Source organism: Lissotriton helveticus, chromosome 6, assembly GCF_964261635.1.
Source record: "Lissotriton helveticus chromosome 6, aLisHel1.1, whole genome shotgun sequence".
NCBI lineage: Eukaryota > Metazoa > Chordata > Amphibia > Caudata > Salamandridae > Lissotriton > Lissotriton helveticus.
The window spans coordinates 156,501,386-156,519,067 of NC_136067.1; positions in this window are offsets into that span (position 1 = coordinate 156,501,386).

Below are 17,682 nucleotides of genomic sequence, written 5' to 3' on the forward strand. Positions count from 1 at the left end.
CTCCCTCGGCGGGACGTCCGGGTCTCCCTCTCTCTCCGACGTTCCGTTGTCGGCTCTCCTCGTCCCGGCTTCTCTGGATCTTTCCTCCGCGCCGTCGATCCCTTTCTCCCCAGGTCGGTTTCTTCTCCTTGGCTCGATGTCGCCTCGGTACACCAACAGCTCCTCGTCTTCCGGGTCCGCCTTTTCTTCTGTAACGGCCAATGAGGATAGGCCGACATCCTCTGACATCAGGGGGTTGGGTTCAAAGTCAGGGAAGTCTAGGCTTCCCTTAAAGGGCCCGGACCAGTCCTGTAGGGGAGACGGAGAGTCAGTCACGGGGAACAATAAAGGTGACTCCGCGACCCTGTGACATATCCTTTATTTGTATAGCATAGTTTTGAGAGTTTTATATATATACTAGCAGCCCGTCCCGACGTTGTCCGGGTATGAAATAGAATGTGTGTAATAGGCAAGGGAAATTTATTTTAAAATCTCGCGGTAGAGAACATTTTTAGCATGAAGTGTCACAATAGTTAGGCATGTGTGTGCAGATACTGTGTGTACCTCAGAGTAAGAAGTATTAGCAGATGTCTCTAGAGTGTATGTACTCCACTTCCGTAGGTAAGCGTGTGTGAAAGTGCATTCAGTTGTAAATTTCGTGTCCCCGCAGGCACGCTGAATCGCGTCATCCCCCGCTTGAGGCCCGGCTCCAGTTTTGTTTGATGTTGTGCTTGTGGTGTAAAGTCGTTGATGCACAGAGTTGAGTGGGTGACAGTGCGCGCTGGAGATTCTGCGCGTGTGGGAAAGTGCAGTCAAATCAAAGGTTAGTGTCCCAGCAGGCGCGCTTAGTCGCGTCATCCGCCGCCTGAGCCCGGCTCCAGCCCTGGTTGATGTTGTGCGCCTGGTGTCAATAGGTTTATGCAGAGAGTTGAGTGTGTAACAGTGCGCAGGAGACGCTGCATTTGGTGTGCCCGCAGGCATGATCCTTTATGCAGAGAGTTGACTGGTTGACAGCACGCAGGATACTGTGCAGTTATTGTCCCCGTAGGCACGATCAGTCGCGTCTGCCCCCGCCTAAGCCCCGGCATTTGCCGCGCCCATTGGCCACGCCCCTTGCTCCAGCGCAATTGCCGCACCCATTGACCTTGGCCACGCCCCCAGCCCAACGCACACGTTTGTTTTCCACACGCCCTCAAGGCACGCTTTTTTTTAGGGGGATGTGCCGCACGATTGTTGCCGGTTGTCGCGCCCATTGGCACCACCCCTTGCTGCCGCGCAATTGCAATTGCCGCGCCCATTGGCCTTGTTCACGCCCCCAGCACACGCCCCCAGCACACGCCCCCAGCACAACGCACACGTTTAAGGAACGCTTTTTTTTTGTCGTCATGCCGTGCCCCGCCCACGCCCACAAGGGACTACTTTGCTGGTAAGGTTCTTTTACCTTTCAAATGTATATGGTGAGCATCTGTATAGCCTATGTCCTTTTGCTGAAACTGCCCTTTCCAATGCTGTATTGGGTGCTGCGGTTCCTGAGATTACCCGCCTCAAAGGTTTGGGCTCACTCTTTATAATATTAGTATAGATATATATACATATATATATATATATATATATATATATATAAATCTAACTTATTATTAATAATCCTTCATTTATATAGCATAGTTTTGAGGGTGAAATACATGAATCTAATCACATTTGTAGGTCAGTTACCCAATTCCTGTGCCTCATTGGATAACTGGATTGGATCCTCTACACACGACCCTTCTCGGTATGATTCAAGATCCATCGGAGGAGCAAGTAAATAAATCTGAGGTGTAGTGCTAGTAGATAGCAAGACCAAAAGTAAATGGGCCCAGTGGCGTTACATAATGACCTAACAGGACCACCACCCACAATGCCAACTCATACCCTGTCTTCTATTGTAAATCGAACATTCTCATCTCCCCATTGGCAAGCAATCCTTACTCACTGATACCGCTGCACGGTGCAGCTTTTTTCTGTTTTACTGGACCCTTGACCGGAGTCATGCAGGCACAAAGACAGAGGAGAGCAAGAATTTTGTTCTCTCGTTGGGATGTGTTCAAGTATACACCAGTTGGTGTACAACACACAGTGCAATTAAGATTACACAAAATATCTCTGCCTAACCACTTTGCAGGGGAAGTTGGACTGAGCAAAAATTAATGCTTAGCAGTAATAGGTCCCAGAGAGAGTGAAAGATGGGATCAGAGATGTGGTGAGGAACATTTTGGTTAGAAATACCAACTGCGTTTATGCACATGCTGGAGAGAAGAAATTCAGATGTTTTAAAGGGTAAGGGGCTAGCACCAGTATCAATGAGTGTTAACAAGGCAAGTGGTGCATTTACTATTAAAAAGGCAATCTATACAAGGGGCTTTCTAGTCTACAGAGATTAGGGTATTCGTAGCATAGTCATACTTCTTGGGCCACCTTAAGTTCAGGGTAGGAATTGGCTGCTCATTAAGACCTGGTATATTAGACATGAAAGGACAATCGCACTAATAAAGCCGCGATCTTGGGGCCTCCTCTCTGCCCCTTCCATTTCCACTCCCCACTTTTCCACCACCCTGTCCTTCCTGCCCACCCTGTTTCCCCTTTTGAGGGGTCCCCCTGCATCTCCCTTATACTGACTGCTGTATGTTCTGCAAATTTAACAATGGGTTCAATTCATCATGCTCTTTCTTGTGAAGCCATACAGTGGTTTGCAACCATTACTAATTCAGCTAACTTCTTTATCTGCCATCCAATGTATATAGTTTATAACTTGTTCCTAACATTTGGTAGCAATCCCTGCACAAAAGCGGCACCTGCAGCTTTCTGAGCCATCTCCATTAAATGGACAATGCCCAAGTACCTTTCAAACACATCCTTAATTCTATTAAAGTAATCAGTGTGTGCTTTGCCACTTTAATGCTCACACATCTGTAATTTCATTCAGCAACACATCCTTTGAGACATTCAACTTCATCACTGCTAGAATCAATCGTCGTCCATGCTTAACCTCTTCCGCGCTGATGACGGAACCGCTCCGTCATCAGCCGCGGTGGCGCTGTGCTGATGACGGAGCGGTTCCGTCATGGCCCGATCAACGCGCCTGCGCGGCGCTGATTTCGCGCCTGCGCGGCGCGTTCTATTGAGCGGGCGGGGCCATGACGGAACCGCTCCGTCATCAGCACAGCTCAACCGAGGCTGGTGACGGAGCGGTTCCGTCACCAGCATGGGCGTGCCGCTCGGCCCCCCCGCGCCCCCTTAGCGCTGCGGCGGAATAGCCGCCGCAGCGAAGGTGTTAATTTTCCCAACAACCGTTCCCTTACTCGGCACAAGAACTCTTAGCAGATGACTCACATCCACCCACTTCAGTCTCTACTTTTCATATACACTGTGAAGCTCCTCTCTGAACTCGGAAGAGTTTTGTCTAATGGTGGGAAATTGTTTCTTAACACTTATTAGGTTAAAGGGTGCCCAAGGAACATGCATGATAATTCTATCCCTGGCCCGGGGTAGTTCCTCAAGGGGAGAAAAGTGTCTATATGGGACAAAGAGGGACCAATATCATCAGGGTCACTAGAAGGGAGAGAGAGAAGGTGCTTACTAGTCTGCAGTCCGCAGTAAGCTCTCTTTAGTAATAGTAGGGCTGTCGTCTCCGTGCCCTGCAGGGATAGATGGTACTTGCCATTGAAACCGATCCACAGTACTTGAATTATAATCTTGTTTAGCCAATTGCACCCATCTACTGGGCTCTTTACTGTCGGTCAGTTGCTTTGCAGCACTCTCTTGCATCACCTCCTTGTGCTTCAGTCACCTTGCTCCCACAGGTGATGCTCTGTTTCCAGGTTGTAGTGTATTTCCTATATTCCCAATAGGCTCTGCGCATTGGAATAACATAAACAATAGTTTATACGTAGGACTTAGGGCGACTAGGTCTCTATTGAATATGTTAGACTTAATTATGAATGCCAGCTAGCTCAGAGGTCACTAGAAACTTTCTCGAATTCACAAGAAGGGATTAGTTTCTGACAACCGCATAAACATGACAACTTTGCTCCCCTAGAACAAGGAGTATATCTCCAGAGTCGCGGAAACAATAGATAGCTATTTTACTCAGTCAATCGTGCATGCTTAGTTTCACCAGAAGTGCAGAGAAACAGAGAGACGGGCGTTTTCAATAAAAGAGGTTATTTCTTGTTCATGCAAGAGAAGTGAATTGCTACAATCGCAATACTTGTCATAAAGTGAAGTGCGTACAGTAAAAGGAGTATTATAAAATAATACTGTAAAAGCATGGTATGGTTTCTAAGCCATACGGAGTTTAAAATGGATAAAATACATACAATGATAAAATAATGACTAAACGTACTCAACTGGTGCTTCTAAGATACGCCTACCCCGGTGTACCTAACCTAAGCCTAGTAGATGGGAAGGAGTAAGTGAGATGTAGTTTGAGTTAAGATAGTTTCTGCCAAGAATCTAAATCAAGAATTCTCTAAGGGTCTAATCGGCTCCGTACCTTGGTTATAGAATGAAGGAGGTCTTGTATCTCTCTCTCAGGACTCGATCTCCCAGCAACCCGCAAGGGTGACAGGGACACACTGGAGCTGGATTTCTCGGCAGGAGAAAAGACAGCGTCTCTCTCAGTGCGTCATCGAGAGGGTCGGCTTCCTTCGGCACTTGCTACAGCAGGGCGTCGGGCAAGTAGATAGTCGATCTGCTCCAAACCACCGTGTGTTTTGCTAGGGTAGATGCTGGTATATTTATATCTGGAAGGTGCCGAGTTTGACGTAAGGTTGGACATAAGACGTCACTAAGAACTCGCAGTTCTTTCAGGACTCCGGGAGTTCTAGGACTAATCAATACAGAAGCAGGGGGAATTCCCGGGCTGCTGGAGGCTTGGTTTGTGCTTCCTAGGAGTCTATGGGAGTAGCCTTGCCATATTTGGACTGCATTGGCTATGTCTTAATATGGGTATGATTCTTATGCCTATATTAGGATATGATTTGATATAACCTCATAAGGGCATGAATCGGGAATATTTAACTAGAGTCCTAGATTCGTCTACAACACCCACCCCACGTATAATGTCCATCATTACTAAATACTAAGCAATTTGAAACATATCTATGCATGTGTTTTCCATCCCATCCCAAAATACATAAAATGCATTTGAAATGGTATATACACGAAAAATGAGTATCATACTGTACGTTTTCAAGCAGTGGTATCATTCAGATAATGCATATATTGTACATTGGAATGTTGACTGAATGAATCACGAAATTTACATTTATGAAATGGCTCTTAATACAAAAGAGAGGGTCGAGACCATTTCATCACATATTTATACAAGACTGTACATGTGCTAGAGGCTAAGTCAAAATATTGTCTCTAGAGTTTTCAAAAACAGAAATCTTGTTCTCTAAGAATAGTTTTACTTTAAGCAGAGTATCATGTGCCAAAAAAGTAAATATTTTGGGAACGGGGAAAAAATAATTTCGCTTTCAGGGAAAAAATAGTTCCAATAGTTTTTTAGAATTTCTGTTTATCAAAACTGAAGGTCGAATTCAGAGTTCAGGGAACGCTGTGTGCTTGTGTTTTCAAAAGTTATTCTCGTTGTTAGGAGAGAACATTAACTCAGATAGGCTGGCAAAGAATTTGTCTACAACAGTAGGTGAAAGTTGGACCATGTCCGAAAAAGTAGAAATAGTGCATATGTGAGATGCCTTGCCGTCATCGGTGTCTAGATCAGCAATAGTCACAGAAGGTTGAATATATCGTAATGGTGAGGTCTCAACGAATGCCGTCATCAGAATAGGTAGCCGCTGGGGACAACACGTTGCATGAGCCATTACCGAACCAAGCAAAGTATCAATATCCATAGGTACTGCTGATGGGAGTGTGAGACAGACGTCTAACACGCATTCTTCTCCACAGAGCAGGCGTCGTAGAACAGGTAGGATGCAATCTTGCCAGATTGGTCTGAATGAAAGAAACCAGGTAGTATTCAGATCTCTTAGCCGAGCCAAGCCGAGGACTTTAGTAATCCGATCTCGGTATCGCATTGCTAGGAGCGTTTCTTCCATTGTAGCCTAAGTGTTGTCTGTGACTGGACTTGCCATATCGGAGCACAAGGAACAAAAATAAGATTCCTGCTACGAGTCCCAAGATGAGAGGCAGGCCGCCGAACACAGAGTGCACGAAATTCAGGAAGATGCTCAGGACTGCTTCAAAGGGTGCTAATAGTCCCGAAAAAATTGTCTTAAATACATGTGCGATGCCACTGGTATCAGACATGTTTAAGATTTGACTTAACATTTCTACGAAATGCACGAGGCAATTTGTTGATAATAATGCATGAATCTCTGCTGCTGTGCTTGCGACTTGCAGATCATACGTTTCTCTAGACGAGGTTAAAGGCACAGTTGTTTGTAAAAGAATGGACTTCATTCTGCTTAAGGTATCAATTCGAATAGAAGAGATATTCAAAGAAGGCCATATCGTTGCCTCCTTGTCTGGTTTGCTGTTTGGATACAATACTTGCATACAGCAAGTGACCCTGGATGTAACACTCAAGAGATAGGCCGTTCCTGGCATCATGCCACAACAGCTGCGGTCACTTAACATAACGTAACTGCTGTTGGAAAGTTGTCTGAAAAAAGGCTCTACTTGTGTAGCAGGGGTGCCGTGCAGGTGGCATGAAAGGTTATTTGACGAACCTTCGCAGGCTCCATGTAAGTTAATTCCTTCACACAGAAGTGTACCGCTCAGTGAATTTTTACAGTTTTTACCACTAAGAAATACCTCTTTTTTCCCCCCACTTCAACATCTATGTGTGTAAGGTAAATTCCATGTTGACTTGATGTACCCTTTATCCAACCTTTCATACAGGCCCGCTGGTATGTGCTTTTGGCAATATTGAAACTGAAAAGTCGTTATCGGAATTGTAATCGTGCCATGTATTATCCATTCAATGACAGGTTTTTCGGAGACTGTCAATGGTAATCCTTCTAGTTTTTCAATGCTCAGCACCGTATAGTCTGCCCCTCTTTGTGCCAAAGAGAATTGTTTATCTGTAAGGTTAAAGACAGAAAACAATGACGTTGTGTTGATTAGACGCCATGGCACGTAGCCTGAACGGAGATTTTGTAACGTCCAGCCTAACTGTACAATAGAACGTAATTGGGACTATCCATGTTGTAACATTAGCATATCCTGTTCTATTATATCAATAGCAGATGATACAATGCTGTCCAGTGAATAAATTCTGGAGGAGAGAGTCATTAACCCATTGTCCACTACAGACAGTGTTTTTTCTAAATGAATACGATCAATTTCTCATATTTTTTCAGCAGTTTCAATTTGCGTTACTTTCCAAGCTTCGTTGTAAGCAGAATATATACCGGCGTATATGAAACGTTTTTGACGCTGTTTGCGAGGTTCCAACAAGAAATCTCGCAAGTCAGCACCTTCTTTAAGTAAGGTCAAGTGTTGCCTAATTTCAGGTAGTGTGGATTTCTGTAGCCATTGGAGGCATAGTTTTCCTACACTGTATGTTGGTATTATCCATGGATGTTGTCTCTGGGAATATCTTGGGTCTGGCCTGTTCTGTTTGAACCCCTGTGTTATGTCCAGGAATCTATCTTGACAGTTATTAGTGTCTATGGGCCAGATCAACCATTTTTTCCAATCACGATTAGTTCTATTTTGGTGTAAAATATGGGATACGTCTATCTCTACATCTGTAGTGCTATTACTATCAGGTATGGGCTTTGGTATAGACGGTTTGTTTAAGTCCTTTATCCTGGCTAGGCCAAGACATGTTGTTTGTTGAATGGTGTCATTCAGGATCATTATCTGTTCTGGGATCATGCAGGCTCTGAATAATGATTCTACACCTTGTACTTGCCAGTCTTTTGTACCCCAGACAGTTTTTGTCTCAATGTTGTTTTTCCAAAATTCAAAACCAAATGTAGACAATTTTTCTTAAAATTTAGCAGAATATATCAGTTTATAATTTGTCAACATGTTTTTCATTCCTGTCTTATTTAAAATCTTAAAATAAAACGTTTCTGGATCAGTGTTATTAAACCCTGAGAAGTATGGAATTTCTCATAAAATGTTTTAGAGCTGCCTTTTGGCGGTGTTGGACAATGTTCCCATTGATTATAAGCAAAAACATTTCTAGGATTAGCAGATTTATGCAAATAGTAGTGCCCATAATGATTAAAGCAATACATTTCTTCATAATCTGATGAACCTTCTAAATAATCATGTTCTGTAAATGTTGCTGACATTTTTAAATCTGACATCATATTATTAATATTTTCAAAGTCCCAATCATCAGAGAAAGTGCTAGGTGATACAAAGTCACTTAAAGAAACCTTGAACTGATGTGGATATTTCAAGAGTTCAACCGGGCCATAGATGTCGTAATCAGTAGCGTCCCATGCTACACCACCAGGTATAGGAATGGCTGTGATGTTTACTGATGATAGTTCTCTTTTTTCAATGTGAGAAGATCTATGAGGCTTTAGAACCAAGTTGATGTTCTGACTTGCTGTGTCCATTGTACTGTATTTTCCATCAACCATTCTTCCCAAGCTTAAAACCAAAATGAGCCAGAGTAGGAGGAAAAGTACACCTAACACAATCCACAATTCAATCCATGGTGAAATCAGATGTTTTTCTCCAAGTTGATGAAATAGTTCAGTTATTTTTTCTTTGAAAGTTTTATTTGCTGGCTTTTCTTCATGTTCACTTGGATCTTCAGAAAAGTCATCGAAATTGATGAAGTAGCCAGATGCCGTTCTGTCAATTGTTGGAATTGCTTCAGGATTCTTATTAATCTTTGTAGTTGCTTCTTCTTTTGTCATATTAGTATAGTCAGAGGCTACATCATTGTAGACAGGTGTTTCATGATGAACTGTTGCAATTTGGGTTTCAAGAGGCACAAGTTCCATGGCTTTGTTGCATAGTCCTTCTTTATCCACTTGTGGGACACCCCCGCGCCGCACGGCCACCAGCTGCTGCGTGTGTCTCCCTCTGCCTGCCCTCTGCCTCGCCGCCGGCCTCGCTGACGCCGTGGTCGCTCCCCTCTGGTTTTCCAGTTGTTTTGCCTGATATTTGTGCTTGTTTATTTTTTCCGTCTGCTCGCTTATTTAGCTGTTTTTCTTTGTTTTGCCCATAATTTGTGCCTGCATTTCCTTCTGCCGTAACTCCGTTTTTCCTTCTGTTTCCTTCGTTTTGCCCTCCATTTGTGCCTGTTAATTTAATTTGCATCCTCTGTGCCGTGTCCAGTTTCCTTCCTGATTGCCCGCCTACCTCGCCGCCCTCCGCTCTCGCTTCCCGCCACCGCCATTGGCCCCGCCCCTTTTCTCTTCTGTTCCCTCCCCGCTCCCGCCTCCCAGCTGCTCCGCCCACCCGCGCACTTCGCCTTAAATGGCGACCGTGCGAACGCGCAGCGGTCACGCGCAGCGGGCGCGCCGATTGTGCGCCGAAGGCGCGCCAAAGGTAAGCCCGTCCGCGCCCGTCCGCGCCTGGACCGCGCCCAGGGCCAGGACCCCTGGCCCACGAAGACCCCGACCTACCCGCCTGACGTACTCCGCCGCAACCCTCATCGCACTCAACACCGGCCGACTTCCAGACTGCCACCAAGCCACTCCACGACGCACCCACGGACCTTTCAGCTGCCACGCCTGCAAGTTCACCTGCACCCGGACCTGCCCCGCACCAGCACCCGCCAAGTCGAACACCAGCAGCACCCACCTCAAGTGCATCCTGCTCAACACCCGCTCCGTCCACAGACACGCCATCGAACTCTGGAACCTCCTAGACACCACAGCCCCTGACGTTGCCTTCCTCACGGAGACCTGGATGAACGCCTCGTCAGCTCCTGACATCGCCATCGCCATCCCAGAGGGCTACAAGATCGTCCGGAGGGACCGAAACGCCAACCAGATGGGAGGAGGCATCGCCATCATCCACAGGAGCACCATCCGTCTTACGACCAGCATCGACAACACTCTGACCAGCGCCGAACACCTGCATTTCCAGATCCACACCAACCCGAACACCACCCTCAGAGGCACCCTGATCTACCGACCCCCTGGACCACGCACGCAATTCAGCGAGGACATCGCCGACTTCGTCAGCCCGAATGCCCTCCCCTCCGCCGACTACATCCTCCTCGGGGACCTCAACTTCCACCTGGAGAACAACAACGACCGCAACACCAGCACCCTGCTCGACAACCTCGCCAACCTGGGACTCAAGCAACTGGTGTCCACCCCCACCCACCTCGCCGGACACACACTCGACGCAGTCTTCTCTTCCAGCACAGACATCGACTTCAGCCACGCCACAGAGCTTCAATGGACGGACCACAGCTGCGTCCACTTCACCTTCAAGAGAACAACGACCCACCAACACCAGCAACAGGCCGCCCGCAGAAGCTGGAACAAGATCACGGCAGACCAGCTCGCCACCTCCCTGAGCCAGCACCCTCCTGCCAGCTCAGCGAACCCCAGCCAGGCCGCCGACAACCTCACGAAGTGGATCAGCAACTGCGCGGACGAACTCGCCCCACTGAGGACCCCGCCTAGCAGACCCGGCAGCAAGAAGGCCCCATGGTTCACCGACGAACTCAAGAGCTCCAAGAAGAACTGCCGAGCCCTCGAGAAAGTCTGGAGAAGGGAACCGACACCAGACAACAGGACCTCCTTCAAACTTGCCACCCGGAAACACCACCAGCTGATCCGCGCCGCCAAGAAAACAGCATTCAAGGACCGGTTGGACAACAACGCACACAACTGCAAGGAACTCTTCAACATCGTGAAAGAGCTTTCCAACCCCAGCGCAGGAAACAACGACATCACCCCATCGCAAGACCTCTGCAACTCCCTCGCTTCATACTTCCACAACAAGATCGCGGACATACACAACAGCTTCAACAACCAACCAACGCACACCAGGACCGAACAACCACCCCCCACCACCACCCTCCACGCCTGGACCCCGATCAGCACCGAAGACACCATCCGCACGATGAACTCCATCCACTCCGGATCACCGACCGACCCCTGCCCTCACCACGTCTTCAACAAGGCCGACGCTGTCATCGCACCCCACCTGCGAGACATCATCAACACATCCTTCGACACCACCATCTTCCCGGAGAGCTGGAAGCACGCCGAACTCAGCGCTCTACTCAAGAAACCAACAGCGGACCCCACCGACCTCAAGAATTACCGCCCCATCTCGCTCCTCCCGTTTCCAGCCAAAGTCATCGAGAAGACCGTCAACAAGCAGATGGCCGCCTTCCTCGAGACGAACGGATCCCTCGACCCCTCACAGTCCGGCTTCCGAGCCAATCACAGCACCGAGACAGCCCTCATCGCCGCCACCGATGACATCCGAACCCTGATGGACAATGGAGAAACAGCGGCCCTCATCCTCCTAGACCTCTCCGCGGCTTTCGACACGGTCTGCCACCGCACCCTAGTGCAGCGTCTCAACAACGCCGGAATCCAGGGGAAGGCACTGGAATGGATCATCTCCTTCCTCGACGGAAGAACACAGAGAGTCCGCCTACCACCGTACAAGTCAGAGGCCTCCGAAGTCATCTGCGGCGTCCCCCAAGGATCATCTCTGAGCCCCACCCTCTTCAACGTCTACATGAGCCCCCTCGCGGCCATCGTACGCAAACACAACCTCAGCATAATCTCCTACGCCGACGATACCCAGCTGATCCTCTCCCTGACGAACGACCCCGCCGCCGCCAGAGCCAACCTGCACGAAGGGATGAAAGAGGTAGCCGAGTGGATGACGACCAGCCGCCTGAAACTGAACTCAGACAAGACGGAGGTCCTCATCCTGGGCTCCTCACCCTCCGCCTGGGACGACTCCTGGTGGCCCCCCGCCCTGGGCACCGCACCCAAACCGACAGACCATGCACGCAACCTGGGCTTCATCCTGGACTCCTCCCTCTCCATGACCAGGCAAGTCAACAACGTCTCCTCGGCGTGCTTCAACATCCTACGCATGCTACGGAAGATCCTCTGGTGGATCCCCACCGAGACCAGGAAGACCGTCACCCAGGCCCTCGTCACCAGCCGACTGGACTACGGCAACGCCCTCTACGCCGGGACCACCGCCAAGCTCCAGAAGAGACTCCAGCGGATCCAGAACGCCTCAGCCAGACTCATCCTCGACATCCCACGAACCAGCCACATCTCCGGACATCTGAGAGACCTTCACTGGCTCCCCGTCAACAAAAGAATCACCTTCCGCCTCCTCACCCACGCACACAAAGCCCTACACGACCAAGGCCCGAGCTACCTCAACAGCCGAGTCAACTTCTACGCTCCCAAACGCCACCTCCGATCAGCCAACCACGCCCTCGCCGCCGTCCCCCGCATCCGAAGAGCGACTACAGGAGGAAGGTCCTTCTCCTACCTGGCCGCCAAGACCTGGAACTCCCTCCCGACCGACCTGCGCCTGACCCAAGACCACCTCTCCTTCAGGAAGAAGCTGAAGACCTGGCTGTTCGAGCAGTAGCGGCCCCCCCCCCCCCAGCGCCTTGAGACCCTACGGGTAGGTAGCGCGCTCTATAAGTGCCAATGATTGATTGATTGATTCACTGCAGGTTTATCAAATGCGATTAGTCTCTCAGTTTGAACCTCTTGAATTGTAGCAAGGTTTGGTCTTCTGCTACATCTTGGGAGTCCACTGGGCCTACTACTTATTATTGGCCACATGATTGTGGTTTTACCAGGTTGATTGATACAACTCTGTTCTCCTTTTTTACCTGCAAGGGGCGGTAGTACCACTGATCTTGTTCCGCTGATTGCCAAGACAGGTACTGCTTTCCTGTAAGAAGGCCCAAATTCCTTCTTCACCGCGATCTTTTCTCTGACCAGATCCCCAATCTTTGGAATCCAGACAGGTCTTGCTGGGACAGGTGGTTTTTCTTCAGTGGCCGTTGGCTTTAGCTTTGTGTTTCTTAGACTTCTTTTTGTCTCATTTAAGTCCTGTAAAACAGCCAAACGATCTTTGATATCAAAGGTTTTTTGTTCCACCAATGAAGTCTGACTATCGAGGACTTTGATTATCATTCTTGTACCAAACAAAAGTTCATACGGAGTGATTCCACCCAGAGAATTTTTGGCAGATTATTAAGACTATGTTGGACACTGTTTGACCCACCCATTACCCAAACCTAATACCCTCGCTGTTATAGATTGCTTTATGTTACGGTTTTTTCTCTCCACTACCGCATTTCCCACAGGATGGAATGGACTAGAGTACCGCAATGCAATGCCCAAGCTGGCCATGGCCTCCTTGTAAGCTCGAGAGCTAAACGCAGGACCCTGGTCAGAATGTAGCATGCCAATTGCGTATGTGCCGATAAAGACTCGCAAATCTTTTATAACAGTTCTGGCGTCAGCCGAGCGCTGAGGCCACATCCAAATGAATCTCGTGCAGTATTCCACTGCGACCATGATATATATATAGTTGCCATCCCTTTGTAAGGGACCACAGTGGTCCAGGTAAACACATGCTAATGGTTTATCTGAGATTAGAAGGGGCGTCTGTGCAGGTCGTTTCACTGTTGATACCTTCATTTTTTGGCATATTTCACATTCTAGGACATAGTTTCTAGTCTGTTTTCTCATGCGTGGCCACCAATATCTCTGTTTTAATACCGATACTGTGGCGGAAACACCAGCTTATGCAGAAGCGAGGCCTTCATGTGCCGCTAAAATTAGTCCTAACCTATGTTCCATGTTTGGAATTGCCCTATCCCCCACTGCAGGGATTACAGCAAAAGGAACATTATTTGCATCAGTTTTGTATGAGTACTTTACTGGAAAGCCTTTCGGGAGTGTCTTACCACTGTTTTTTACTGAAGCACTGACAGCTTGCATTATCTCGCTGTCTATTTTTGTTTTTGACCGGGTAATGGCAGCTACGGAAGCCGTTTGCACAGCTGCCTTTGTGGCCTCGTTAGCCAATGAATTCCCTGCAACGTGAACGCCATCACGTTGATGACTCAGTGTATGTATCACGTGAGTCTTTTGTAGTCCTTTCTGTAAAATAACTACTTGTTCCCAAAGCATTTTATGCTTGATTGTGCCACCTTTTGCATCTTTGAAACCGTTTTGAACCCATTTCTGCAAGTATTCATTGTAAGACTGGACGCAATAATACGAATCGCACACTATTAGTGTGGGGAAATCACAATCGGTATTTTCAAGCGCCATCTTAAAAGCCTGTAGTTCAGCTCGCTGAGCTGTACAGTCTCCGAGTGATTGAGTTTTAGTGACCAGGGGTCTAAATTTTCCTTCATGCCAACGACCTTTAACAATCGCGCACGTAGCACTATATGCTTGTTTACCCCCAACTGCTGGTTGTGCTGAACCATCTGTATGTATTATACAGCCGTAATGTTCCAGAGGCAGGATCTCAGTTGGCAGAGGACATTCATATTCGTATTGGAGAAATTCTTGCGTTTTTAAGTTAGGATCAAATTCGTATACTACGTCTGATGCAGCAAGAGAATTAACCCATTGTATCCATCTCGGATGTAAGGCTTTAGCATGCGGAATGCTGGCTCTTGTTACTGCGTCTAGGGCAGGTACCGGTGTAACGATTATTATACGTTTACCTTGTGCGAGGGCTCTTTCTTTTGCTTCAGCAATTTGGACCGCAGTCAGAATTTTTTCAGTAGAACTGAATTTCATTTAAGCTTGTGTGTACAAGTGTGATTTATAAGCTATTGGTACCGTTTCTCCCTCATTAGAGGTCAGGTACGTAAATCCGCATCTTCCTGGGATGACTCGGATTACAAGGTTGCGTTCGTTTGCGCGTGTTTGCTGTTTTGTTTTAGTTAACATGTCTGTTTGTATTGATCGTAACATTTTTGTGTGTTTCTGTGTCCAATTACTTGGTTTGAAATCAGGTTTTATTAATTCGTAGAGGGGTTTAACCCTCTCTGCGTAGTTTAGAATGTAAGTTCTTCCGTAATTCAGAAAACCTAGAATTGATTGTAAGTTTTTCAGCGTTTTTGGAGCTTGGAGTACTGCACACTTCTCTAAGAAGTTGTCTGCTAGGCTTTTGCCTTCACTTGATAACTCATTTCCTAAAAATAGGACAGTGAGGTGGGTAATTTGTGATTTTTTTAAAGTTGAATTTGTACCCTTCAGATGCGAACCCAAGTATAATGGTGTTCACTCTTTTCAAGTGTGTCTCCAGGTCATCGTCTGTAAGATAGATGTCATCGACATAAGATAATGCCTCATCATCATACATTTGTAGTCATTCTGTTACCCTGGCTGAAAATAATCCTGGGCTGTTCCTGAATCCCTGGGGGAGACGACAAAATTGCCCCGGGCCCCCATACTGGAGAAAGCAGTCAAATACCTACTTTCTGGTGCAATGTTTTGACAGAAGAAACCATTTGAAATATCTAATGTTGTTTTATATTTTTTGCGCACAATGTTATTCATTAGTGCTGCACTGTGTGAGTTTTGTACTGCAAATGTTTTGCAACAAGAGTTTAGGTGTCTGTAATCCAAAACTAGACGACATGAATTGTCCGGTTTGGAGACAGGAAACAAAGGGTTGTTCATTTGTGGGGTGCATGTTTCAATCACCCCTTGGTATTCAAGTTGTTCTAAGATCTCCCTGACTTGTTTAACAGGATACTGCCTCTGTGCAGTAGGTTGATTTTTTAACTGAAATTTATGGTGAGGAGAATCCTCATCCCATCCTACATGATTTTTATATAATGCAGGGGCTTGGGCCACTGCCCATTTTCTAGCATATGTTTATTTTTTATGAATTGGAATGTGATTTGAGAAGGCAGGCATAATCATTTCTTCGCCATGTGGGCACTCCCTGACAAACTCTGGTGGCCAGTCTTTCTCTGCTAAAAGGATATCATAGCCTTTAGATAGGTTCTCCCAAAGAGACCTCTTATTTTCCTACTTTTGTCCCCTTCTATACGTATTGTTATTTCATATAATTTATGGGGTACACTAACTCTGGTGTCTGCAGTTTCCACCTGAATGTATTCATTCGTGTCCACTGTCTCCAGAAGATTCATCAGGATCTTGCAAGCTATGGTCACTTCTGCTGCACTGTCTAGGCTCATTCTCCGTTCTTCAGTTGTGTCCTCAGAATCCTCGGCATGTTGTATTTTAATACTAGCTACCTTCTTTTTGGGAAATTGTAATTTTTTACTTTGATGGGCAAGTTCCTTGTCTTTGGACTTGACGCGCTCTTCTTTATGTTCTGACCGTCCTCTTCATTCCGATTTCTGTGAGGAAGTCTGAAAAGATCGAGAGGGACGTGTATCATTATCTTGATATCTGTCAGGTTTTCTTAAATTGTCCCTATTTCTAAGGTTGTATCTTTTTTCAGAGGGCTCCCGTTGTGGAGACCTATCCCCTCGTCCTGGAGATCTATTTCTCCGTTGGGGAGACTTTCCTCTGGACTGAAACTGTTTTTCTCTGGGAGCGGTTTGTTTATTACCCTCCCACTTCTTTTTTGAAGTAATGAGATTATTCTTAATAGAGGTTTTTTCAGGATTTTCAGTTAGTTGTGGTTTTAGTGGTTTCCCACCCAAACTATCTCTACCTAATTCTTCATAGCACTTTTCAATTATTCTGGCAAGTTCAAAAGGTTGGTCTGTTATTTCTGTTTCTCTTAATTTTTGGCGGATCGCCACAGATGCTGCTTCTCCTTTTATGTTGGCTAGTAGTATAGCCGAGACTTGCTTAAAGTCTTTCAGTAATTTCATACCTAGATTGAAAGCAGGCTCCGGACCGTATTCATTTTTAATCTGTCTTAGTACGTCTGGTATAACCGCCATAGACGGAACACCATGTGTTTTTGTGTATATTGAAGCAAAGACTGTTCCGCAAGTGTCACAGTCCTCCACATGTGGTGCGATCCCCACTGGTAGACAGATTGTCAGAATTCTGTGTTTTTCCTGAGGTGTACTATCAGGAAATACTGCCACTATTTGAGTAATTTTTTGAGCTAACCAGAACGGAATTTGTTCCCGTTTTGCGGGTAATTTGTCAATGACTGATTGTATAGTCTTTGGTGTAATTTTATTTGTGTTCCCCTGGTGAGGGGTGTGCTGTGGAATTTTAATTGCTGGTTGGACTGTTAAAGTCTGCATGACATATTGGACCAATTGTCTATGTATTTTAATTAATTGTTCTAGCTGATTTAAAAGTTCTCTGTCTGACATTCCTTCAATGTCAGGATGTGGTGTATAGCTGGCTAGAACCGGCCATGTGGCTCCTGGTCTACCTAGTGGACCGAGCCTGGTAATGTGATTTTGATGTTTTAGTGCGCCATTAAATGAGAGCTGATGCTCCTGGTGAGTTAGTGGAATTTCAACGTCCTCCAAAGGAACGTATTCCGCTGGAGGTTCTTCTGCTTTGTAGTAGTGGAACTCATGTGTCACAGCATTTGCTGCTGGAAAAGTTATCCATGAATAGAATACCTCTGTCTGCCGATCTTCATGTGCCTCTACCACAAATATGACTGTACCACCTCTTGATGATACTACATTATTTATAAGTTTGTAAGTTACACTCTTTCTTACATTTACCGGGATGATTATTGCATCCGGGTCATTTTGTTGAAGAGCTGTGTCGTTTAACAACCGTT